This window comes from Borostomias antarcticus (genome assembly GCF_949987555.1).
Source record: "Borostomias antarcticus genome assembly, chromosome: 23".
Classification (NCBI taxonomy): Eukaryota; Metazoa; Chordata; class Actinopteri; order Stomiiformes; family Stomiidae; genus Borostomias; species Borostomias antarcticus.
In genome coordinates this window covers 12,846,993-12,874,418 of record NC_140256.1, presented here as the reverse complement: position 1 = coordinate 12,874,418, position 27,426 = coordinate 12,846,993, and the positions used below count along the sequence as shown (strand labels likewise).

The window sequence follows — 27,426 nt, the reverse complement described above, 5'->3', positions numbered from 1 at the left end:
ATGCTAAACTCAATCAAAAATGTATTTTTCACCCTCATTTCGGTTTTTGAGAGTCTTACTGATATGCCCAGTCCCAATTCCTAACACTCCCTGCTCTCTCTGTATTGCCCGTGAGCGCTTTCCCCGCCTCCCCCCTCCTATCAATTGCTTCATTTTCCGGAAGTGTCGGCCCTGACGTCACGTTTTTTGAGAATTTGCATACTTCGCGTTGCGTAGGCCACCTTATCATTTACCTAGCCTCGGGTCTCCAGTCTCTCCTACGAGGTGGACATTAAATTTGGTAAACCAAACAAGCCTCTCCACTCCCTCCCACACGATGAAAGAAAGGATAAGTGGTTGAATTTTATTTATAATTGTAATATTCCCGAAACCCTTCCTAAATCAGTCTTAGTGTGCCCTGCGCACTTTACTCGCGAATCGTTCATAAATCTCGGCCAGTTTGAACAAGGACTTGCAAAGTTCCTGCTTCTAAGGAACGATGCTATACCAACTGTTCGTGAAGACGCTGAAACTGTAAGTACAAAAATACCAAACTCCACGAATTGTGCTTTGTGTGTGTGGATGGTGGCTGTTGTAGCCGGCGCGCTAACGTTAGTATTATTCTAACAGGCACTTAGATTGTTTACAGTTGGCTCGCCTATTTGCTATTTTGGTAATAACGTTAGGCCTATGTGACTGCTATTTTAGCCTCCTGGTTTAACTAAAAAGGCTCGGGTACATTAGCCAACAAGTTGCTGGTAAGCTATAGACCTTTTTCTGTGCAACGTCATCATCCTGTTTCGAAATTGCACACGCATCGCTGTAATGACACCTGTCAATAGAATCGATGCATTTGATTGATGCACCTGGTGGCAACCCTAACCGTAACGGCTGGTGGTTGTCGTTTTCTGGAACGCTAGGCAGGTCAAAATCTTAAGGAACCAAATTAGCTGCCATCTTTTCAAAACAGCAAAGTGGGCGGTAACATTACCTGGCGGGAACAAATTTAAATAAATAATTAGCATACTCTGAATCAAGTCAATTCAGCCTGGGGGGGAGGGGGGGGGATACTAAAATAGCCCTGATAAATAAATACATGTTTATTCAGACCAAAGGACATTATAGAACACATTTTTTCGGGACCAAAGGTAGAGATAGAAGGTAGGTTAAATTAGCATATGTGGAACCCTTTAAATGATGGGTCAAAAGAAAGAGCTTTAGCATGAAGTGCCATAGGGATACAGTATTAATCTCAGAGCACACCCTAAAGCCTAACGTATACTCAGTTGACAAGTGTCGTAGGGCAAATGTTTGTCGACAGAAAAAATATGTTGACCGTCATTTAGCATTTATACTTCAGCGAAGTGTCTGATCACCTCCATGGTAACTTGCCGATGCGTGGCTGATTAATCCATGACAACGAACATGCCTTCTATCTATCTATCTATCCAATCAAAGCTGTGCGACGAAAGTGACGGCGTCTGCAACATTAGAAAGTTTGATATGCGCAAGACACCCCTGTCCGACACCAAAAAACTGTCAACAGTGGGGAAATTTCTGTCTGTCGACACTTTCAAAAGTGTCGTACGACGAAGTATAAATTGGCCTTAATGCATTAGAGATACAGGTACACGTCTGTGTTACGACGAGCATACTGTCCTTCCTCCCAGTGTTCCCTCCAAATAGCAACAAGAAAATAGCAGCAAGAAAATTACACAACAGTCTGCTGATGACAAGGGACATTTGGACCCACTGAGGCTTGTATAAACAGGTGTATAAAGAGAATAGGGATGGAAAGAGAAAGAGAGGGAAAAATAGAGGGATTCCCCATCTAGGGAGGAGGGAGGAGGATGGATTAATAGGGGAGGTATGCAGCAGAGAGAGAGGGGGATGGGAGAGGGAGAGAGTGGCTGAGAAGGATAGAAGGGGAGAAGGTATGACCAAAGAGGAAGACACAGATCAGATAGAGCATGTGTTTGAGATAGAGGGAAGGGGGAGAGAGAGAGAGAGATAGAAAGAGAGAGAGAGAGAGAGAGAGACCATCAACGGTCTTGTTCCGTGTTTGTGTGACATAAATGAGAATCAGGTTGCCTTCCAGTGGGTCATCATGTTCTCACCGAAGGCACGGTGACAGTGACAGTGTTATATCAGGGCCATGCTCGGTGATGGTACAGGACAGAACTCTGACACGGCAACACTGGACACACACAGGTGCACACACACCAAGTTAAGCGCACATGATGTGTATTACCCTAACATAGATTACTGAACAACATCCAGCATCCATAGATCAACTAATCACACATACGTACATACACACACACACACACACAACATCATCGACCTTCAGGTGCGCTGCTCTGTGGCTGCCCTGCTGCGTGCGCCGCCTGGCATTGTCTGCGTTTTTGTCTTTTTGCGTGCTTTTATTAATGCGTTTAGCACTCTGTATTCTCACACTTCATGCTGAAGTTATCTATTATGGATCTTGTTCTTTGGACTGTGATCTGACTTTTCGTGGTGATTTTACAAGCCGATTTCACCCAAGGACTCAATCACGAATATGCCGCTGGCGGCGTCTCCCGTGATTTTAAATACAGCCGTGAATCCTTACTGCTGTTACGGAATGATATAGGCCTACCTCCGGACTATTCAGCTATTGCAGACTTGATACCGAACTGTATTAAATCGAGCCCAGAGAGCGGTAGTCCCATTCCTCGGAAGAAGCAGAAACACGGATGTAAGGGTGGCATTCGTCGCAGACTGAAGAAGCTGAAAAACAAACTGCCCCTGCCTACTATCCTGCTCATCAACGCGCAGTCCCTGAGAACGAAGACAGACGAGCTGTCAGCCAACACCCGCTACCTGCATGAATATCGAAGCGCCTGCATCCTAGCGATCACTGAGACCTGGCTGGACAACAACGTCTCCAGCGAAATTGAGCCCTCTTGCTTCTCAGCGTTAAGGACGGATCGAGACCCCAATATAAACGGCAAAGCGCGAGGGGGCGGCGTCTGTCTCCTCATCAGGGACGAGTGGTGTCGGGCAGTTGTGGTGAGAGAGCGCCTGTGCACCCCTGACATTGAATTACTGTGCGTCTCTCAGGCCCCATCACTTGCCCAGGGAGTTTCCTCAAATCTTTGTCACTGCGGTGTACATTCACCCAAAGGCAAATTTTAACAAGGCATTGACTATTTTTTAACTTATCACAGAAACTCGAGTCACTCTCCCCTGATGCACCCAAGCTTATCCTTGGAGACTTTAATAACTGTCCCGTTAAACAGTGCCTGCGCACGTACTACCAATATGTGGACTGTTCCACTAGAAAAAACAAGACACTAGATAGGTGCTATGGAACTGTAAAAGGTGCCTACTTGTCATCACCTCTCCCACCACTAGGGGCATCTGACCATAGGTCGTCTATCTTCGCCCTATCTATCTATCAGAGGCTACTGGAGAGGGAGAAGCCTCAAACAAAGACTGTCCGAATCTGGAATGATAGCATTTTGGCCCTGCAGGGCTGTTTTGACTGCACTTTATGGGAGGTTTTTAAGCACCCTAATATAAATGTCTGGGTCGCTGCAGTGTCAGACTATATAATTTTCTGTATACACTCAGTGATACCCACGAAGACCTGCAAGTCATATCCTAATGACAAGCCCTGGGTGTCTAGCAAATTGAAGAGGCTTATATCTCAGAAAAAGCAAGCCTATAGAGACCAGGATGAAACAGTTAGGAGGGACTTACAGAGGCAAATAAAGAGACAAATACAGTTGGATAAGCATAGCTATAAGCAAAGAATAGAGACCACTCTCGCAGCTGGCAATCCTAGAGAGGCTTGGCAGGGAATTAAAATGATGACCAACGTACCACACAAGGGCAGGAATAAACCTACCCTTGCCCTACATGGTAGTGAAGGACTGGAGATGGCTAACCTGCTCAACTCCTTCTTCTGTCGCTTTGAGAGTGGCAACAGTCCTGAGCCTACAGTGATGCCTACCTCACATAGCTTCTCTATCAAGGAAACAGAACTGCTCCACCTACTTAGAGGCTGTAACCCTCGTAAAAGCCCAGGCCCTGATGGAACTGTCCTGAAGCACTGTGCTGAACAGTTGGCACCAGTGTTTACTGACATTTTTTATGTTTCCCTTTATCTTCGTAAAGTCCCTGACCTATGGAAAGCGTCTACCATTGTGCCTGTGCCGAAGATCCCAAGACCCACAGGGCCCAATGACTTCCGACCAATAGCTCTGACACTGTTAGTCATGAAGTGTTTTGAGCGCCTGGTGAAGAAGCACATTGTGGCCCAAACACAGCACCTGATGGACCCCTTGCAATTCGCCTACCAGGCCTGTAGGGGGGTGGACGACGCCATCCTGACTCTACTGCATCTCCTGTACACTCATCTAGAGAAGCCAAAGACTCATGCTAAGATCTTGTTTGTGGACTTTTCATCAGCTTTCAATACCATTCAACCTAGCATTCTAGCTGATATACTGGCAACAGAATTCTCTCACTGGAAGCTGGTTTGATTTCATGGATTGTTGATTTGTTACCGGTAAAACCCAGCAGGTCAGAGTAGGCACGTCTCTCTCTGATAAAAATGACCACACGCGTAGGTTCCCTTCAAGGTTGTGTGTTATCTCTCCTGTTTATCTTATACACCAACGCTTGCACTAGCACTTTCCCCAATAGGCACTTAATTAAGTATGCAGATGACACAGCCCTGGTGAGGCTCCTGTCTGATGAGGAGGAGGAGCATGGGCTAGTCCTTGACTACTTCCTCAAATGGTGTGAGATGTCAAACCTGCTCCTGAACACATCTAAAACTAAAGAGATGTCCATTGATTTCAGAAAGCAGAAATCCCCTCAGCCCACTTTTATTAATGGGGAACAGATTCAATCTGTGACAGACTACAAATACCTGTGTATTGTGCTAGATGCTAAACTGAAATGGGACCTGTGGTCTGACCTTCTGAGTAAGAAGATACAACAAAGAATGTACTTCTTAAAGAAACTCTTGTCCTTTAACGTTCACAACAAGATGCTCAAAATGTTTTACAGTGCCTTTATTGAAAGTGTCCTGACCTTCTGTATCAGTCGCTGGTTTGGTAATGCCACTGAAGCACAGAAAAGCTCTGTCAGGAAGACTGTCACAACAGTAAACTGTTAGGGATTACGCTTCCAAGGATGGAATGCATTTACAAAGACAGAATTGTAACAAAGGCAAACAACATTGTGAGCAATGAGAGACACCCTCTTGCCTCGTCTTTTGAGTTGCTGCCGTCTGGGAGCCGATACCGTGCAGTGTTAATTTCGTTGACAAGAACTATGACGAAAACTATTCGTCAACGAAATGTTTTGGGTTATGGTCACGAGACGAGAACTAAATAAAAATGATTGTATGATGACAAAAACTATGACTATATCTATTCACATTTTCGTCAACAAATAAAAACTAGACTAAAATGGTTATGGAGGGTCGTATGGGAAAAGTTCAAATCAGAATGTCGAGGTTCGGGATGTGCGCAGTAGGATCATGGATGTATTAATAGAACGAGTTGGATGCAACCTACAGGTAGCCTGTGTGTATTTAGCCTACATTTGAATAGTACCGTTGCTACACCGGCCGGCGGGAAGTCAACTAACAGCATACGACTGCTGCGCCTGAACTGTTCAGTAAATTACCACAGTTCAGAAATGTCTTTGTCAGCGTTCGCACACCGGGAGAAAGAGGAGAACAGACATCTGGATAAACTTCATATTTGATGCAAAGGAAAACAAAACCATTTGTAAACCGTGTGGGGTGAAAATGACTGGCAAAAATACAACAAACTTAAAGACATTTGGAGAACAGTCATCCCGAAATTCACGAGAAGGTAAGCACCCCCCCACCCCCGGCTAACGTTACTGTATTAGCTAAAACCTAGCTGGTGTGTTTCTGAAATACTTCAAATACAATACAAGCTAAAAGAAACCAGTGTTTCACGTAGGTTTGTGGCGGGGGAGAACTGAAGTGTCTGATCATTGCAACGCTAACGTTAGTGGCTAGCTAATGTTAGGCACAGGTTAGCTAGCAACAAGTGGGGCTATGCTTGTGGCGGCTGGCGGGGGTATCTAGCGTTAGCTAGTCTGGGTAAGCTAGCTAAGCAACTACTGCTGCTTTCTAATGTTATACTGTAGCTAGATGGATAAAACACGAAGTTAGCTACCTGGCGCCGCCATAGCCCCTCTCCTCCGGTGTGACGTTAGCTAGCCTGTGCCTGATGTTAGCTAGCCTGACTAGCCAACTAGTGCTGACATGATAATGTTATAGCTTGCTATATCAGGCACAAACACAGTTAGCATCAGACTGGGGGAGAGGAATGCTTCATTATGAAACTGTCTGACACAAGCAGCCACGCTTCTGTCAGTCTGCCCCAGGGCAGCTGTGGCTACAGATGTAGCTTACCACCACCGGTATGACTGTCTGAATGAATACTGGACTCTGTAAAGCGCTCTGGGTTTCATGAAGGGCGCTATATAAATCCAACTTGATTGATTGATTGAACTAAGCCTGTTAAATTTGAGTTGTCTAAATCTATGGTAGATTTTGTCGACTAAAATCGTAATGATATTTAGTCAACTAAAACTAGACTAAAACAAGTCAGATGACTAAAATATGACTAAAACGAAATGGCATTTTAGTCAAAATACTATGACTAAAACAAAATCATAATTTGCTGTCAAAATTAACACTGATACCGTGCTCCTTTTTCTAGAACCAATAGAAGCAAGTTATCTTTTGTCAGACAGGCCATCAGGCTCCTTAATAAGTAATGAAATATGTTCTCTTCCTCTGGGGCTAGGGCTAGGGTTAGGGTTAGGGCTAGGCTACAATGTCCAGCTGGTCTGAACGTTCATATATATGGTGCCTCCTAAATGTTGATGATGTTTTCTTGTTCCTTGTCTTTTTAGTTAGTCTTTATTGTACTATCTGTGTGAATGCACGTATGTATGATGCCTTGCGTGATGTGTTCTCGCAGCACACCAGTTTCCCTAAGGGGACAATAAAAACCTCTAACTCAACCTCACAGTGAGTATGACCCAGTCCAATGTCACCCCTGTAATTACTCTCTAGTGACATATGTTCTCCTTGTAGTCACACGCCATTACCTTTGAGGGGTCTCTCTCTCTCACGCGCGCGCGCGCACGCACCCTAGACACTAAGCTTGGCCTATGAGAAAACAAGCCAGAGAACCCCCAACCCCTATTTTCTTCCATAGCTAACAGGTGGTCTGGGTCCCCGGGGTGTTGTCCCAGGGACATGCTAGCCTATTGGGAGCAACCCAGGGGTGTGTAGCGAGTCCTCTTTTTTTCTGACCTTATTGTCAACCATTTCCCTTATAGTCTTAAGGTTAGTATGGTCCTATTCCTAGGCCTGGACCCAGAGACAAGAGAGAAGGGGGAGATGCTGCAGGCTTGTGAGATGCACTGGCCCACACGCTCCTTGCCCCTCCAGAGCAACGTGATGTTGAGATGATGCATATGTATTGTATGGATGTATATAGCCCATGTGGTTATGCACAAGCATCAACGGAATGGGGGAGAATCTCAATAACGCTGAGGAACCCAGTCAACATGTACATCACATTAACTAAGAGAACTGAAAATGGAGCGAGAAACAAAGGAGAGAAATAGGCATGCAGAAAGAAAAAGGGGACAAAGAGTGAGAATGAGAGAAAACAGCCAGATAGTCACTAGTCTCACAATGCCAGAATTTCGAGTAACTGCAACTGACTCCTATGAACACAGCTGGGAAAGGAGTGCTGTGTGACAAGTGGTAAGCTCTATATTGTTTAAGGCTAAAGGCCAACACTGCAGGGAACTAGCCTTTAGCATTACAGTACCATGCAGCCTTCAGAGACTGTGTCCGCATTTTCAAGATGGCTGAATCAAAACAGCTACACATATATTATATTAAAAATATATATATATATATTAAAAAGCAAACTAGCGACAAAATGAGATGAGGACTGAAAGAGAGAGGGGGGGTGTAGAGAAAGAGTGGATAGAGCCTGGCGTCTGTTTATTTTCTGCTGTCATCTGACCATCACCACCTCGTACACATCTAGACTTGAGGGAAGACAGAAATAATGTTGCTCATCTAACTGTGGAAAACCTAAGAGCTAAAAATGCTTACGCAAACGGAGTGAGTCTGAGCTGAATATATAGTTTGTATTGCTTCTTAAGGGACATTTAGTGGTAAGCATGCCAGTCATCTGTGGTCAAATTCGATGCGAGTCAAATGGAGGTTCATTCTGGTGTTAGGTTAAAGTGGGCTGTCTGAGCCTGTGTGTGTGTGTGTACAGGGGGTCTGTGCTGACATGCTGGCTAAGCACAGATTTGGGCCATGAAGGCCGGTGGTTGTTAGAGTTAAAGGGGAGGGGCTGGGGGGGGGGGGGGGGGGTAATTGTAGCCCAAGAACACAGTGACAAACACACAGACACAAGCACACAAGTTGTGAGGCACTTGGGACAACTTTGACCCACAGACAGCCTGCATGTCATCTAATGCCTGGTGGACACTAGAAGATTTTCAAATCTTAACCGATTTTAAGAACGTGAGAGACTACAAACGACAGATTTTAACCTTTTTGTTCATATTTTTATCGTAAGAATGCACACACTAGGCGATTCAGTCAAGATGTAGGGCCACGTTTGGCGTTTATACTAAACGTTTTCAGAGTGGCGATTCCAGGGACTTGGGATCTCGCAGAAACTCTCGTGATCAAACATAACAAAAAAAACATGTTGGCAGACATTGTCCTCAGCTGCAGAGATATAGAAACGACTACTACATTACAGTCATTTAGCAGACGCTTTTATCCAAAGTGACTTACAATAAGTGCATTCAACATCTCTCAACGTAGTCAAGATAACTATTAGTTGCCAGAAAGTGCATCTTCTTTCTAAACAAGCATGCTTTCCAAATGAGCTTAACCAATGCTAAAGTAAAAGTGGAAAATCAGATAAATACAAATATAGTAAGTGGGAAGAGGAAGAGGAAGCTAACGTTATTGCTACTGTACAAACTAACAGTATTGCTATTAGTACACAGGTGGAAGGGAGCATGAAACCTGTGATAATTAGAAATGTTGTCATTTTTATACATTCTCTGACCTTCCACTGCCATGTAGATGCCTTTCCATATTAATATTACTGTGCTCTGGGCTTGTACGAAGATTACTGTCAATTACTGGGTATAAAACATCCTATGGATCGGAGTCTCCCCGATTAATAATAAACATGTTTGATATTTACGATTTGAAATAGAGATCCGATAATCAGTTCCAACCAGCCTCGCATCAGGAACACCCCGCGATTGTCAGGAGGGGAGAATCAGACCCAAAATCTGCCCAATGATCCTCTAGTGAGCACCCAGCGTGTATGGGGTCGCAGGGTTCATTACATTACATTACAGTCATTTAGCAGACGCTTTTATCCAAAGCGACTTACAATAATTGCATTTAACGTAGGAAAAGCCAATGTACTACTACTACTTGCCAGAACTCACAAGTGCATCTTCTTTCTAAAACAAGTGACTAAGAGCATAATCTAGTGCTGAAGGCAAAGTGCAAGAATAGCAATCTAAAGTACAGTGCAATACAATACAATACAATAAGTGCTGAGGAGGGAGGATTGTTGTAGTACTTCTTGAAGTTTTGAGCCTGCGACGAAGATGGGCAGCGACTCTGCTGTCCTGACATCAGGGGGCAGTTCATTCCACCACTGCGGGGCCAGGACAGAGAAGAGCCGTGACCGTGTCGATCGACCGCAGGGGCCTCGGAGTGACGGGGCAACCAGTCGCCCCGAGGTAGCAGAGCGTAGCGGTCAGGAGGGGGTGTAGGGTTTGACCATGGCCTGGAGGTAGGAGGGGGCTGTTCCTTTCATTGCCCTGTAGGTTAGCGCCAGAGTTTTAAACTGGATGCGAGCCGCTACAGGGAGCCAGTGTAGGGAAGTTGTGTGGGAGAACTTGGGGTGGTTGAACACCAGGCGAGCAGCGGCTTCCAGAGGTTTAATGGCTGACGTCCCGGTGCGGGCAGTCCTTCCCCGGGAGGAACAGCAGCTCAGTCTTGTCCAGATTGAGCTTGAGGTGATGTGTCGTCATCCACTCCGAGATGTCAGCCAAGCACCCAGCTTTGCATGTCTCCACTTGTGTATCAGAAGGGGGAAATGACAGGACCAGTTGGGTGTCTTCGGCATAGCAGTGATAGGAGAAGCCATGCGAGCGAATGACAGAGCCCAGAGATGTAGTGTAGAGGGAAAACAGGAGAGGACCCAGGACAGACCCTTGTGGAACCCCCGTAGTCAGACTACGCGGTTCCGACATCAACCCTCTCTGTGTCACCTGGTAGGAGCGGCCCGTCAGGTAGGATGCAATGTTGCAATGGTTCAATGTTCAGGGCCGACACCGAAGCTCTTAAAATACTTAAGTATTTGCCCCGAGTTCATTAATCACACCCAGGTGTCACACTTTGAAGATGGTTGAAGTGTGTGGGCCTACATTAGTGTGGGAAGTGTGTGGGCCTACATTAGTAGGCCCACACACTGTGAACATACCTTAATACTTTAATTTTGATGCTGTCTGGCTTGACTGACATTGTTGAGCTGAGTATCTGAACGGCCTTTGAAAAACACACAACCTCCTATCGAGTTTGTTGCTAAATATAAATACTTAGGCATTTGGCTTGACAAGAATCTTAGCTATAAAGTGCACATTGAGACGTTAACAAGGAAACTCAAGTTTACGCTGGGGTTTCTCTACAGACTAAAATTATCTCCATCTGCACGTAAACACCTAGTTATAGCCTCTTTTTGTCTCAGCTTGATAATGGTGACACAGTATATAGATCTGCATATCCCACTACCCTGGCTAAACTTGACCCGCTCTACCATGCTGCTCTGAGATACATTTCCAACTCAGGCTAAAGGACTCACCACTGCACATTGTACACTTTAGTTGGTTGGTCTTCACTTGCCATGCGCAGGATGCAGCATTGGTATGTCTTAATCTATAAGGCTATCTTTGCCAAGCTACCCTGGTACATTGGCTCCAAACTTACTCTTACCGACGACGCGCATAACCTCAGATCCAGCGCTTGGCTGCGTCTCAAAGTGCCACCTGTGCGGACTGAGACCATTTATTTTGGCCCTTGGTCCTGGAATGACCTTCAAATAAATCTTAAAATTGACTTATTTCTTTACCAAGATTTAAACAAAAGATCTTAGAACTGCTTACCACAAGCTGCTCCTGCCGCAATGTCTAGCTATAGGCTATTTCTATAGTATTTTATATTGCACTTGTGCCTTAATCTTACCTGTTGTTCCTTCATTGTATTTTACCGTATTGTTTATTGTTGTCTGCTTTTTGGCACTGTATTCTTGCACTGTATTTCTGTATCCTCGTTGTTATCTGTACTGTATATCCTGTTTCAACTTGCTACCTTCTTGGCCAGATCACCATTGTAAAAGAGATTTTGATCTCAACCAGTTCTTATCTGGTTAAATAAAGGTTAAATAAAATTGTAAAAATAAAAACCCCAATCCAAACCTTACTTTCTGGGGTTTTGTATGATATTCGTACATAGGGGCATTGTGTGAACACCATCAAACTATCAATTGTGTGTGTTCTTTAGATTTGGAGAACTAGACAATTAAATTTTTTTTGTCCTGTTTTCAGCTCGTTTCTCATGTGACGTCACACGACTAATGACCAGTCCCCCATGTCTCAGGAGCACTCGCCTATCCTCGCTCACAAAAGTACAAAAGAAAACTTGAATTTTGACTTTTGTGCCATAACCACCCATCAGTAAGTTCACAGACTTGTTATTGCTTTGATACAGAGCATGATTGATTACCATCTCACCAATGATCACACCAATGATCAACCTTAGCTAGAAAATTTACCAACATTTTAAAATGTTGACTTTTTTCAATAGCTAACCAACTTTTCAATAGCTAGCTCAACACAAGGGTAGTTCAATTTAGGCTAACGTTAGCCCGCTAGCTGAATATGTTGCTATATAGCTAGTTTGATAGTGTTACCATTACAAAATCAAAGTTGTCTAGAAGTCGGTTGTGTCCACATATATCCCGCTCAAACTAACGCACAGCCGCCCTTCTGACGTTAAGCTACAATGCATTTACTTTTGGTAACGTTAGCCCTCCAGTGCAATGGCAGAAGCATGCACAGCGCACCATACTGTACCCTTCCCTGGAATTAAACACTGAATTAATCAGGTGCAAACTGTGCTGTAAGGTTTCCAAAGTGATAGCCTACCAGAACTATTATGAGTGTGCTATGTTGTATAGGCCTATAAGCAACGTTACCTAGTCAAAGTTGGCTAGAAGTCTGTTTGTCTCCAAGAATCTCCTGATTGTTCTCACTCAAACTACATTCGATATGCTGTAGACTTACCGATAAATAACCTATTGTTGTAATTTATGTTGTTTTGTATATGCAAAATAACTGCTATAACTATTCATTTTTATAATTTGTCCCCTTTTGTTGTAGCATGATCACTAACTCCAATACTGGGACTCGGGAGGTCCAAGTCCCACGCTTCAGGGCTCTAGAGGTGCGCAGGTCCTGGAGAGCAGGTTGCAGCCAACGTCACCTGATATTATAAATATAGAATTTTTAGAACAAATTTTAGAAAATTTGAACATCCACCTATTTTATGAGAAAGTATGTCTTAATTTTATATCATGTTGTATGCGCAATGTTACCTCTCTGGGAAAATAAAGATGTAGGCCTACAGTTCCAGTGCTATTTTTTTGTCATGTATTATTCTAGAAAATAATAGCCTACTTCCAGTGGTGGAAATGGGAAGGTTTTACTGGGGGAACCCACATTTTTGCATGTGCGCAAAAATGCAGCAAGCAATTTCCATGCAAAAATATTTTTGGGGAGGGGTGCTCTCGCAAAGTCGAGTAGCAAAGCACCCTTATGGAGGTTTCTTGGTGTCTGCCAGCACAGTAAGGCTCTTGAGCAGTGGTAGAGTAGGCCTACTCTCTTGCTATATACTCGTCAGTCACAATCTACAGTATAAGTATCAATCGATCCAGCACAACAGACTAGCACCACAAAGGCTGGATAATATACTTTCACTCACCAAAAACAGATGGAATAGAATAGCACCCCCTCATCATCATTAGGTCGTCCTCAGACGAGCTTGACAGCGAAGTCTCCAATCCTCTTGGTTGTCCATACATCCAGCCAGTTCCGCAGAACTCTCCACTCCTGTGTCACTCCTCAGTACATCCATGTATGTTGGTGTGGGATGTCCTCTTAATCAGTGCCCATGTGTTGTATCCCAGAGCACCAGCTTGCTGGCTGGGAGTTCATGATGTCTGTGGCAGTGGCCAGCAAGTTTCATCCTCCTGGATGCCACTTTCTCACTCAGCTTTGGTAGCCCCCCCATACAGATGCTTGTTGGTAACATGCTCGTTCTGGTTGATATTAAGCACCACATGCAGCATTCTGGTGTAGCACCCATCCAGGGACTTCTGCAGGGTAGGCTTCAGGGTCCAAGTTTTACAGCCGTATAGGACAGACTCCACGGTCGCATGTAAGAAGCTCAGTTTGATGTGTTGAGGGAGATTGGAGTTCTACACACTATTCATGCCATTCAGGGCCCTCCATGCCAGCGCTTTTCTCACCTTAAGGTGAATGTTATGATGAGTTGACCCGGGAACCCAGGTATTTGAAGTCGCTACCATTGCATAGCATTGCATAGCATTGCCCCCTGCTGTCTTGAGGAGGTGGGTGGTCGAGGGGGGTGTTGTAAGTGATTGCCTCGGTCTTCTTTGTATTCAACCTGAGGCCAACCCTGGCACTCTACTCTGTTCAAGAGCTCCTGTGCCTGCTCCACACAGTTGGACATCACAGATGTCATCTGCATAGTCCAGGCCTGCCAGAACTACAGTGGGGTTTCTTCTAGACTTCCTAGGTGTTATTATGAAGCCAAGCTCCTGCTGATGGCTTTCCTAAGCGCATAGTCCAGGGCTACAATGAAGAGGAAGGGGGCAAGAGTGTCCCCCTGTAGCACTCCTGCTAGGATGTCAAACTCCTCACTGTTGCCATCTGGGGTTACAACTCTGGCTCTTGTGCTCCTGTACATGGCCTCTATGGCCCAGAGTAGGTTAGGAGGGCCTTAAGGATTTTAACCTTCACGCCTCTGTGTATTGAGTCAAATACTTTTTTGAAATCAATTCAACACAGGACTGCTGTTAGGTTGTTCTTTTTCACCTCCTCGATGATCTTCCTTAAGGCCAGGATGTGGGCTACGGTGGTCCTTCCTTTTCTGAAGCCATTTTGGTTGTCCCTCAGGTGAGGATCAATGGCATTTCGAATCCAGTTTACCATCATGCGGTTGTACATTTTTGCTATGCCACGTCAGGCTAATCAGAGCTTGGTAGCAGATCTCCAATATGATGTTGTCGAGACCATAGTTCTTAGGGACCTCTGATGCCATCCAACACTTTGCTGTGGCAAACTCCGTAGCTGTAAAGGGGCCATCGTCAATCACAAGATTTGTGAGGACTGCAGGTATTTCTTCCTCAGCTCCTTCCACTGTTGGTTGTGTGCTGGGAGATCCCGGAAGTGGGTGAACCAGGAGGCCACTCTCTCCTCTGGGCTGCAGCCTGCTAGTTGTCCCTCCCTCGACCTCTTGCACCCACTCATCTAGTTTATGACCCTCCATGACTCCTTGTACTGTCGTTCGCCATGCACTGCCTCCACCTTCCTCACCTTCTCCATCAGCTCCTCCCCTTTGATCCTGTCGTACGTGTTGAACAGCTGCTGTTTGGCCTCGTTCAACACTTCCCGACTGTCTGTGGTCCTCTCTTCCTCAAAGCTTCTACGTGCCTCTTCCATCCGTGCCCGCGCCCTCATGACTTCCGGGTGCTTGGATCTGAGGGAGGCTCTGAGTCTCCCCTTTGTCGGCACCCACCTCCTTGTTGCCTCCTCGTTAGCGGCGAGAAACTGCCCATATGTTGTCCGAGGCTTTTCCTCTTTGGCCTGCAGTTGTAAGCGGCTTCTCACCTCCGCCGTGTAGCTGGCCTGTAGGTCGGGGCTTCTTGCGAAGGCCTCCCATTCGGGCCGAGGCCTCGGGATGTTCTTGTGGACCCTCAAGCTCAGACGCACCCCACAGAGACCACACCGTGGTCAGAGCCTACAGAGTCGAACGTACTGTATGACTCTGCGTTGAGGATGGACTTCCTCCATTTCCTTCTTACCAGTATGTAGTCCAGCTGATGTAGCATACCGGTAGTTCGGTCCTGGAATGTCCATCTCTTGCCCATTCTCTTACGGAACAAGGTGTTGGCGGCCAGGAGCTTGTGTTCCGTGAGCAGAGCAGTTAGATGTTCTCAGTTACGATTGGTGTTGTTGTTGTATGTGAAGGGTGCATCTTCTGGTCCGAGCCTCGCATTGAAGTCCCCCAGGATTACCAGGAAGTTGTGAGCTGACACATAGTGGATCACTGTGCTTAGGTCCTCGTAAAACTTCTCCACTTCCTCAACTGGTGCTGCGTTGGTGGGAGAGTACACACTCATGACAGCTGTTACCGGGTTCCCCTCGAAGTCAGCAATAAGGATCCTGTCGGTGTGTTGCTGCACCCTACGAGCTTTTCGTGCTCGAGGGCTCACCATTAGCCCCACACCACCAGTGGCAGCCTGGGCATCATTCCGCCATGCAGATGAGGTGATGAACAAACATTCCCCCACTCTGCGGTATACAATTGGCTGGTCAGTGTGCACTCTCCTGTGCTCCTGGACTCCCAGGATCTCCACTCCCCTCTCACCAACACAGTGCGCTAGTTCCTCTAGCCGTGTCTCCTCCCTTACTGTGTTTGCGTTGAAGGTTCCCATAATAAATGGTCTCCTACAGCGCAAAAGTGCATTGGACAGTGGGCTGTGGTCAGACTGAACTGAACTTCCTCCCCAATGGAGAGGGTTTGGGGTCCAGTCGTCAGTGTCCCCCCGAGGGAGGACCAGCACCACCGTCTACTGCTTGGTTCCTGCAGACTCCTGCCGCCGGAAGTATAGGATTCTCGATGATCAGTGTCTCCATTGTCAGGCCTTACAATGCTAGTTAAGGACTGTGGGGTGCAACTCCTCACAGCCCTACTCTGGCCGTTTTGGGCTTAAAGCCTTCATCCGCCCTTGCTCCACACCTCCAGATGGTATACGGTGTGGAGCCAGGCGTGAGCAGCACCTGTGGTTTTTGTTCGGAGTGACCTTCTCCTAGATGGGTTGCCTACCATGGCTGTGGGCCCCATCTGCCCATGCCCTTAGCCCATAGCTGGGACAATGGTCGGCAGGAGCAAGGGCGTGTCCACACACGGGTGGGCCTGCGCGCCTTGCCTCTGAGGCCCACTGTTGCTCCGAGATCCCCTACAGTTTAGACTGGGACCGCGAGGTACCCAGTTACCATGTGTGGCCGCGGGGAGGCACTGTAAGAGTCTTGGCGTTGGAGTGGCTTTGTACTGGCAGAAGGAGGCTTACGCACTCGGCTCATCTTTTCACCCTCAGGAGGGCTAGCCAGCGGCGGTAGATGAAAGCAGAGTAGCAAGCATAAGCGGCATGCACTATGCATGCAGATCTACTGTAAACTCTAATGCACTGTTTTTAAATTCACAGATGTTGTAAACAAAAAGCATCATACTATTAGTTCTGTTAAAACGAAGAGGTAAATGCTTGACTTGCTTCTTATTGATTTTACTCATGACTATGATAGCTAGGCCAACATAAAAAAAAATTACAGAGATCTACTGATTATTTCCCCTGGATTTTATTAATGCTTAATGGCTGCTTGCTTCCAAAACATGTTCTCCTGCCATTCTCTGCTACTCTCATGCTGTCTTCCTCTCCTCACCACTGCATTCTGTCTCCTCCGCTCTCTTCTCTGTTAAAGACACATGACAGACAATGAGAATACTGTATTAATAAACTACTTTTAGGCTGCCAAATGAAATCTTGGAATTCTGATATTAACATGAATGTATGTCTTTTAAAAAGAAAGGGTTGACACTGCCTCATCTAACCTCTGCTGTCCTCTCCATTCTGTCTCCTCAGTTCTCCTCTATTCTCTGTAAACGGCAAATGAGACAATGAGAAACAATAGTTATTAATAAGCAACTTTAGGCCCCCAAATGAACTCTTCATATGTGTTGAAATTCTGATATTAACATGACATAAATGTAAAAATCCCAGTTGTCATAAAGTTCTTCACTTTTGCATTTCCCAAAATAAAATGACTGCCTCAATTGAGAGATTGATAGCTAGCTTGCTAGATAACATAAGCAACAGAATCTAGGAGGTTAGCTAGCTAGCTAACATCTTCAGTCAGTTAACATTAGCTAGCTATAAGAGCTAACTTACGTAGCTAAGATCATAATCAGCTATCATGAATTTTGAGATCTAACTTCAAACAAAGTCAAAACAGAGTGCAGAAATTTAAAACAAGAGGTGTGATCCTTTCACCTGACAGTCAGACAGTCAGTGATTGACGAAGTTAAAGGAGTGGTAAAGGGAAAATGCATGTTAAGCCCTGTTTTAAGGTTACTTATGATCATATACAATGGTTCAGATCAAAACGTAGACAAAACTAGCACTTTTGAGAAAGTCTGATAATTGCTCTACCACCGTTTTGGTCATACAATGGATGTGGGTGGGCACCTTGAAAAATCTTTCAAAAACATGTTAAACTCTCGATTTCAAAGACAAGAAGCTCACCGAGGGGTAATTGGTGTCCGTTGGTGTTCTGACATCAAATTCGCCGCAAAGTATGAATCCTGTAGGGTTTTATTGATCATTTTATGAAATCCATTGACTTGTATTGAAGCGACCGTTGTAGATGTGTAGATCAATCCGCAGAGGGGATTCAGGAAGCGGAACTACTTATGGTAGCTATTGTTATTGTTTATGTTGCTAGGCTACCTAGTTTGCGGAAGTTTACACGTATGTGCTGCGAATAAATAGTTATATGCTAAATATTTTAAAAAGCCTTTCCAGATTAACTAGAATCTTACTTTATGGCGAATTATATGTCAGAACGCCAACTAACACCTCGGTGAGTTTCTTGTCTTTGAATTTGAGAGATTAACATGTTTTTTGAATGATTTTTTACGGTGCCCACCCACATCCATGGACAAAACGGTGGTAGAGCAATTATCAGACTTTCCTAAAAGTGCTAGTTTTGTCAACATTTATTTTGTATATGATCATAAGTGACCTTAAATAGGGCTAAACATGCATTTTCCCTTTACTACTTCCTTAACGTTAGCTAGCTAACGTTAGCTAGCTAACGTAGCTAGCTACGTTACCTAGCAACTACTCGCGGTAGCTAGCTAACTTCAGTGGGCATTTCAAAATACCACGCGCGCACTGACTTACATTTTCAACAATAAAGAAATTAATCGATCGTCAGATAATCAAGATTAACATTACATTAACAAGACTAGATGACAAATGCCACCATTATTTAGAAAGCACATTGTTGAGCTTCATACCTGCTGATGATCCGACCAATGTCGTCTGATGCGTCTTACTGAACAGTCCAAAAAGGAGCTGATTCCAGCAGGAACATTCACACGTTCCCATTGGCTGTCTGGATTTGTGGCGCATTCGGGTGCATTCAGCAAAATGAATGGGTTTTAGACATGGTGTGAGATGTGCTATAGTGATTCATATTCAGATTCCCCCCAATAAAAAACATTAAATAGATTTTCAAAATCTGAGAGGGAACGCTGTTCCCCCTCGAGTTTTACTCGGGGAATGCCGTTCCCCCACATTCCCCCCCATTTCCAGCACTGCCTACTTCTCATAATGACATCATCTTCACTTGATCAAACACACCTGTGTACTGAATTGTATGTCCTAAAGCCTTGTATTGCAGTGTTGTGCTGCGCATATAGGGGCTATTGTGATAAAATTATGTTTACTACATTTTGGGGTGGGGGGTGAAAATATTAAATCAAGTTTAATTTAAAACAAAATAATTATGTTCTACAAAACATTCTGTCATGTGCCTTATCATCACTGAAGTGGTATTCTGCTCCACAGCACCACTGCAGGAAGCATTGCAAATTTTTTTATTAAACAGCTCCAGTAGCGATATTGTATTATAACCAAAAGGGCATTACAATAACATTCAAAAAGAGAACTATTGACTGCATGACCTGTTACGTCTCCGGACTCCACCGCGCCCCGGAGTAGGCTACCCCTTGTCCACTGTGCGCTCATGGAGTTTTGGTGCACGGCCTTCTGTCTCTCCAAACATTGAATCGCTGTGCTCCGCATTAAGTCTGCTACTTAATTAATAGGATAATTTAATAAAATAACTTAATAATAGGCTAGATGTAGGCTACATCCTCTCCCCCTTTCTGTAAAGTGTATTGTGTTGCCTTTGTATATGAAATGGGCTATAATGATTTAATTGATTTGACTAATAATCAGTTATTGCAGTGGTATTCTGCTTGATTCCTTTATATCACCACAACTGACAATGTTGAACCCAGAACAATAATGTTTCAGAGTGCAGCTAGCTGTGTTGGCCACCTTCGATAAATAATTAGACTAGAGAACAATGCAGATTTAATGTCGGCTTCACATCAAAAATGATGTCTTCTGGTAAGATCCACAGTTGCAATTATTTGATTGATTAGCTTAACGTTATACTGTTCGTAGCTGGCTGAAAGCTGTTTGTCTAATAGCACAAGCCTCCAAGCTTGCGTGGTCGGCTGCTTTTCCTCTTTGTCGCGGGGGATCATTTTTCCAAATAATGCAAATTCGAGGATATGGCCTGTTAGGTATTGTGTATCTTCATAATGTTTGGGGTTTAAAAGGTAGTGTGACATCCCACGTTGCTTATATTTAGGACTTTGTAAATGCCTGTACACTTCCTGGTGCCGAGGTAACTAAAGTATGGTTACAAACAACAAATGTGTGGAAGTTGGGGTAACGGCCTGTCAATCATTTCTCTCGCTCTCTTTGACACGCCCACAGAATGAGGTGAACTTGTATAGGGGGAAATTTGGGCATACAAAAATGAGTTTTATAGTACTAAAAAATTATGGAATAACAACATTTATGGACATATTCACTCTGATTTTACAGATAACTGTCATGTCATATTCAACCACTGTTTTATCCCTTTAACTCTCCTGACCCCTCTCTCTAGCTAAACCCACCCTCTAGATCTCCTTACCCCTCCCTCTAGCTCTAGCTAACCCCACCCTCTAGATCTCCTGACTAGGGTTGCTGAATTTCCCGGATTTATCTGATTATAAATCCCAGGATTTTTCAGACCATTTCCCGGGTTTCCTGTAGAAATTGGAAGTGCTTTTTAAAATTGGATTTATGCTATGTAGACAAATAAATGCAACAGAATAATGATATTGTAGGTCAAGGTCAAGGTCAACTTTATTTATAAAGCACATTTAAAATCAACCGAAGTTGCACCAAAGTGCTGTACAATATATAAAATAAGCTAAAACAAAAAACAGAATAAAGTGCACATAATCACAGAACAATAAAAGGACAGGACACAAAACAGGACAGGGGATGTAGGCTATCAGGCCTCAAAAGCCAGTGAAAAAAAGTGTGTTTTAAGCTGAGATTTAAAGAGCCCTAGGTTCTGTGCATGTCTAATGTGTGGAGGGAGGCTGTTCCAGAGCTTTGGGCCAGCCACCGCAAAAGCTCGGTCACCCTTGGTCTTAAGTCTCGATCAAGGGACTATTAAAAGAGTCTCGGAGGAGGACCTCAGGGTTCTAGATGTCGCCCGAACTTGAATCAGTTCAGCCAGATAGTGGGGGGCCAAACCATGTAGAGCCTTAAAAATAAAAATTAAGATTTTAAAATCAATCCTGATCCTGAATACTTGTATAATAATGTAAAACATTAAACATTTTATTTATAAAAATCAACATGTGAAAACGAAAGAGCTCAAATTCGCAATTTAAAAGTAGGATATGTAAAAAAGAAATCCCTTGCGCTTACATTGTAGGCTACACTAGGCCTAAGCCTAAACATTTAAATGAACCAAATTCCTATCCCATCTCGATTAGGCTATTTCACTTTCCTCTGTTTGATAAAGTGGGACTTGAGGAAGCAAAAAGCATTGATGGAGCAGTCGCTCAGCCGGTTTCTAAGCTTAGTGACGAACTGTCCGCACACTGAGGCTCACTCGGCTTCTACAGACGTTGGCTGAATAGTGCTCTGGACTTTTCACGCACGCATCGATTGCTTGCTGCAGTTCAGCCTGCAGGCTCAGGGTGGTTTGACTCTGTTCGGTTGATTCCGTTCCCTGATCTGGTGGTGGTTGGACTTGGGAAGGCTCCTCAGTGGCAACAAAAAGACGCTCGAACAGACGAGTGCCGTCTTCAGTAGCCTAACATAGATCGTGAGGGCATAGCGAAGAGCTCATCTCCGGGATTGACTATCACCGGGTTGTGGAGATACCTAGACAAATAAAGAATAGGCTATATAACTCACTATCATGATATTTATTAGCCTGTATTCATAAGCAGGCTATTGGTAGGCTATTATTGTTGTAATTTTATTATTAGATCATGGTTAATATGCTACAGCAATTATAATAGGCTAACCTACATTATTAATATTTTTATTATTATTAGCCTATATGAGACAGTGACACTGCACACTATGCAGTGCATGTTTGCCTTTTGTTCGATGTAGGCCTCTGATCCACCGCTGTAGTTGGCTAATGCCTATGATCCACCGCTGTAGTAGGGCTTAAACTAACCGGTGCTTCTTTTTCTTCACATCTGCGCGCATAACTTTTTAAACAATTTTTATATAAACATAGCTCATATGTCCACTTATCTAAGAAGAAAATAATACATTTCATACAATATATTGAGTGTTTATTAATTGTTTTAGGCTACTAATGCACAATGGTTAAAATTCCAGCCCAAGAAAACGCCAGGAAGACGGGTCCCGATGTCCTTTCCCGGGATTCAGGGGACTGATGCTTTCCCGGGATTCCCGGGATCCCGGTTTCCCAACCAGCAACCCTACTCCTGACCTCTCCCTCTAGCTCTAGCTACCCCCACCCTCTAGATCTCCTGACCCCTCTCTGAAGCTGACAACACCCTTTAGCCGTCCTGACTCCACCCTCTAGCTAACCCCACCCTCTAGATCTTCTGACCCCACCCTCTAACTCTCCTGGCCACACAAATAAACATGTAAACTCATAGAAACGTATAACTTACACACAGTCTGGTAGAACAAGTTCAGCAGAATAGGCCAACGATACAACATGGGAATGCAAACACACACAGACATTAAACTAGCCAGATTACCTCATAACCACACCCAATCTACTCCTAGCCCACAACAGGCACACAAGATAACAAAAGCACACACACACACACAGAGCTGATAAAGTTCATCAGCTGTTGAATGAATTACAAATGATCAGCTGAACCAGATGTCTTCATACAGAGGAGCAGAGATGTAATGACTAGAAACACAGAGAGAGAGAGAGAGAGAGAGAGAGAGAGAGAGAGAGAGAGAGAGAGAGAGAGAGAGAGAGAGAGAGAGATTCTATACTAAGCCAGCTCAGGAAGATAGGTGCTGAAAATGCTGTTTGACAGGGGGGTCCCTTTCTATCTCTAACTCCCTCTACACCCCCCTCCCCCTCCCTCTGTGTCTCTCTCTCTTTCTGTATCTCCTTCTCTCAGGCCCTCTCATGTGGCCATTTTAGGACATATGGAGAGTCCCAACCTTCTGACACTGGCGGCGACAACAACAGCAGCAGCAACAACAACAACAGCATCATTAACATCCCCAGGCGCATACTAGCTTGTGACACTCACCTTCCCAGGAAGACTTATTTATTTCGCCCTTCCTTTGCCTTCCTCTCTTCTCTTCTTGTCTTTGAGTAGAAGGCGGAGGAGTCTCTCTCTCTCTTTCAGCTGGGAGGTTGGGCGTCTCATGGGCTAGACTGGCCTCTCTCTTCCTTTCTCCTGAATAGGGTGCGAAGATAGAAACAGTCCTCTGTGAGAAGAACGCACTGGCCCGGGGCTGGTCAGGTTGTTTCTAGTATGGTGGCTCGGACGGCTCCCTGTCCTGGTATGCCTCTCTCTCTCTCTCTCTCACTCCCTCCCTCCTCCTCAATCACTTTTTAACACACACACATAAACCCCCTCACCCCCAACTCACTCTCTCTCGCTTGCAGGTTTCCCCGCCCCTCTCTCTCTCTCTGCCTCCGCCCCCCCCCACACAAAAAATATATATATCTTGAGTACAATGAAAGCAGTTCATACTGGCTTCCCCTCTCCTCCCTCAAACCCCTTAGTCTTCTCTCTCCCCACTTTCTGTCCGTCTTTCTATTCCCAGGCCTCCTCCCGTCACCTTTTCTGTCTTCCAGCACTCTTCCACCTCCAGTCTTCACTGTCTCTCCCTTCTCTCTCTCTTTTTTTTCAGCTCGCTTCCTCTCAGCTGATAGATTCAGGCGTGCTCAGTTGCCCAGTCAGCAGTGAACGCATGCAGGGGAGGGAGGGGGGGTAGGGGAGAGCTAGCTGCTGATTGGACAGGGGAGGGGGGTCAGCTGTAGTGGCTGAGGCCTTGATTGGCCAGGGGGCGGGGTGCTGAGGGAAGCTGAAGCCCCGCCCACCTGTTCGGTCTGTTTGGCTGAAGCGGAGAGCAGCAGCAGCAGCAGCAGCAGTAGTGAGCCTTCCCAAACAGCCTCTCGCCTCTGTGTCTCTCAACAAGTGTTCCTGTGGCCTACATGATTAGTGTGCACTCCATACCATGTGCACACGTGTCACATTAAGTCTGCATACCAGACCTGTCTGTGTTATCTCACCTCAAATGTACATTGGTGTGTCTGTGTATGTTAAATGTGGAAGGCACCAGCAACAAACCGTTACTGAACAGATTGGTGCCTGAGAGAATGAAGATGCAACACGTGCTCTGATCCCCATCCCCCTCCCTGTGCGTACACAATGCACCCCCCCCCCCCCCCAACACATACCATAGGCATGTTTACAGAACCTAGGCATGCTAAGGAACCTGGCTACTATTATACACTTGTTTATTTGCACTCTTGTATAGGGTTTCTGCATATTTTATATCTACTGTAAATTTATATATAGTCTGGACTGTGTTACTTTGTTGTCTCTTTGATGCTGTAACAATACAATTCCCCCCGGGCATCAATGAAGCGCGCGCGCGCGCGCACACACACACACACACACACACACACACACACACACACACACACACACACACACACACACACACACACACACACACACACACAACAAGGGCACCACATATGCATAACACACACACACACACACACACATACACTTACACACACACACACACACACACACACACACAAACGCAAACAAAATGCACACACATAGGCTTCTCTTGCAGCAGAGGGCTTATCTTTGGCTGGGGCACAGAGAACACACCACACGCAAGAACTTTATCAGCTGAGGGAGCCAACCGCACTTCCTGTTAAGAGTGTGTGTGTGTGTGTGTGTGTGTCTTGCCATCTGTGGGCTAATAAGCAACTGCATGCTCACTAGACAAGGTCTATTTCAGACAGAGGTACAGTGACAACACAAAACAGAGTACACAGTGCAATGATCTGTAACCACCCACACGTACGTACTCACACACACACATTTAACAGTCACAACTTTAGGGTCATGCCTGTGTGAAGGTGAACCTCAACTGACATATCAACTGACAACTTACTGGTTGAGACTTGTGGTATTGACCTTTATAATTTTGTGGTATTGTAAGCAGGAAAAGAGACTATCAGGCCTGCTTTCTTCACCACGCATGACAGTCAACTAGGACAGCATTTGCATGACCTTCTAGTCATATTTCAATGCTGAAACTTATCAGTGGGCTAAGATACAAACTGAGCTAATAATTTCATTGTGTGTGTGTGAGAGAGAGAAAGACAGAGGGAGAGATAGGTAGGCAGTAGTTGTTTTGAGGGGTATGAGGGGTAAGAGTGAAGGTAATAGTAATAAAGAAATAAATTAAATGTCTGTAAACAAACCTAGTAGATTGTCTTTTATGTGTAGATTGAAAGGATGTTGTGCATACGTGTGTGTGTGTGTGTGTGTTGGAGAGAAAGTGTGTGGAGGGGGTTTAAAAACAAGAGAAGCCTCAGCTATGCACATCCAAATATAGAGACGGGGAGGGGGAGGAAGAGGAGGAGAGAGAGGAAGAGCACAAAACAGATGAACAAACAGTGCAGAGAGAAAGAACTGAGAAGACGACAGAAGACAGACAGACCGTTCCTTCCTTCATCTACTGTACTGAGCAACATGTTTGTGAAACTCTGAAGTCTCTCGTGCTCAAAGCTTCTAGAACTGGGCACGGGTGAATGCAAATTAGTACAAACTAGTACAAGACTGTTATTTAGGCTCTCACATTCCAACACAAACACACACACACGCACGCACACACATGCATGCACACGCACACTCTGACACACACACACACACACACACACACAGCAATGGCCCTTTAAGAATCCTTGTTCACCTCCATATATGGGAGACAAAGGGGTGTGCCCTCCTTCCTCAAGTCCCTCCTATTCAAGGGTGTCGTGAAAAGAACGAAGCAAAGAGTATTCTGTTCACACACACCAACATATTCACACACACACACATGCGTGCACATGCACACAACACACACACACGTCTCCAAGACTTGGGATCAGCGGGTGCCACTTCCAAGGTACAGAAAAACAAGACGTTCAATCTCTGGCATGGCTGTACAAAATAATAACAAAAAAACACAAGCATTCAACCATTAGGACCAGTGACTACACTCGCACTTCATGTCAGTGTGTTTAATTTTGTAAGAGCCGCTGAATTGACATACTCATTAACGAAAAAACTCTTCGATCCTCAACTGGACGCAAACTAAATCCTGACCCTGACCTAAAAACTACCCCTGACCCGTACACCCGCGCTCAGCCGGACCCGTCCTACCGTCAACAACACTGGACAAGAGTCGATTTTGTCGTCGGGCCCAGATGTTGTTTCAGAGCAACAACAAGGCCTGGACTATACTGAGATGCCGAGAACACTGGGAGGGGAAAAGAGGGGGAGGAAGGAAGAGAATAAAGAGAGAGAAAGGGGAGGAGGGAGAGAAGGAGGATGGGTGGGAGAGAGAGAGAGGGGGGGGGGTTAGATGTGTAGGCTAACTAAGCGATGTGGAGGTACCTCTAGTTGTGTGTGTGTGTGTGTGTGTGTGTGTGTGTGTGTGTGTGTGCGCACGCGTGTATGCATAGGTGTGGAGGTTTTATGGCAGGTGCGTGAGAAAAGCGCAGCATAGGAGGGTGCTGGGTGATGACAGGTCTTTAGGGCAGGCTAGTGAATGAGGTAGAACAGACAGATACACTGTACAGCCTTGTCCTGAACATACTGGCCTGGTGCAAAATCATATTAAACTTGAATAAAGCTACAATTAGTGCTCAGAACACTTTAAACACAAATGTAGCTCATAAAATGCTTTACAAGGTGGTGAATTTTTCAATTTGGTGGTTAGCTGTCATGGGTGTGGTAGGTACAGTCCAGGGCTTGACATAAGCGCTGGCCCGCTGGCCCGGTTCTGTCTTGAACACCTCTGGGCTAGTAAATAACTCTTTTCAATGGCCCGCTCGGGTTTGATGCTATTTTAGGCAAGGACCAATATTTTATGATGCAGCACAAGGACAACTAGCCATCTTAAGAAGAAATGTTTAGTTTATTAGTCAGTTTTATTTATTTTCCAAGTATTCTTTCGAGAAAAGGGGAATTGTCATTTACATCATAGAATGTCTGGCCAAATAACATGTAGGCTATGTTGTGTTGAGACTCAGAGATGGCCTGCCTAATAAGTCAGATACTTGGTCTGCCATTTCATCATTAATACAATATGGTAAATGTGGATGGTTACACCAATTGACACTGGGTTGTGTCAAATGGTGTAACCAGTGTTTGTTCATGAAAATATGCAATTATACCGAAATATTAATTATATTCCTATTCCTATCTAAGCGTTATATTTTACTGTAGTGTAACATGTTTTTAGCCATTTTGACATACATTTCCATAGATTATAACAAAAACCAAGGTGTTTTCAGCATACCATATGACCCGCTCGATGTTGCAAAACTGGTGAAATATTAAAATTTGAGATCACCCTGATAAAATCTATTCTTAGGTAACATACCTACGCTGTGCTAGCCAGACCACCCAGTGATCGCACGTAATCTGGGTTTGTGGATAGATGAACAGTTAACTTTTAAATCTCATATTGAGAAACTTGCTTCTAAGCTGAGCCAAAAGGTTGGCTTTCTGTACAGAAATCGCTCAAGATTCCCTCGATTCTGTCGGAAAAAAGTTGTTGAGTCAATATT

At 44.8% G+C, this 27,426-nt stretch overlaps 1 protein-coding gene across 2 annotated transcripts in view; it reads right to left on the bottom strand.

The window, feature by feature from the left end:
* Nucleotides 1-27,426, bottom strand: part of atosb (atos homolog b) — an 86,542-nt gene that overhangs the window by 35,868 nt on the left and 23,248 nt on the right. Inside the window, exons 1-2 of one of the 2 annotated variants that reach the window (XM_084457357.1) lie at nt 23,400-23,509; nt 22,862-23,011 (exon numbers count right to left, since the gene is read on the bottom strand). The gene's annotated coding sequence lies outside the window, so the exon portion shown is untranslated. Of the gene's footprint in view, nt 1-22,861; nt 23,012-23,399; nt 23,510-27,426 lie in introns of those variants that run through there. The other variant, XM_084457356.1, reaches the window with a different exon arrangement.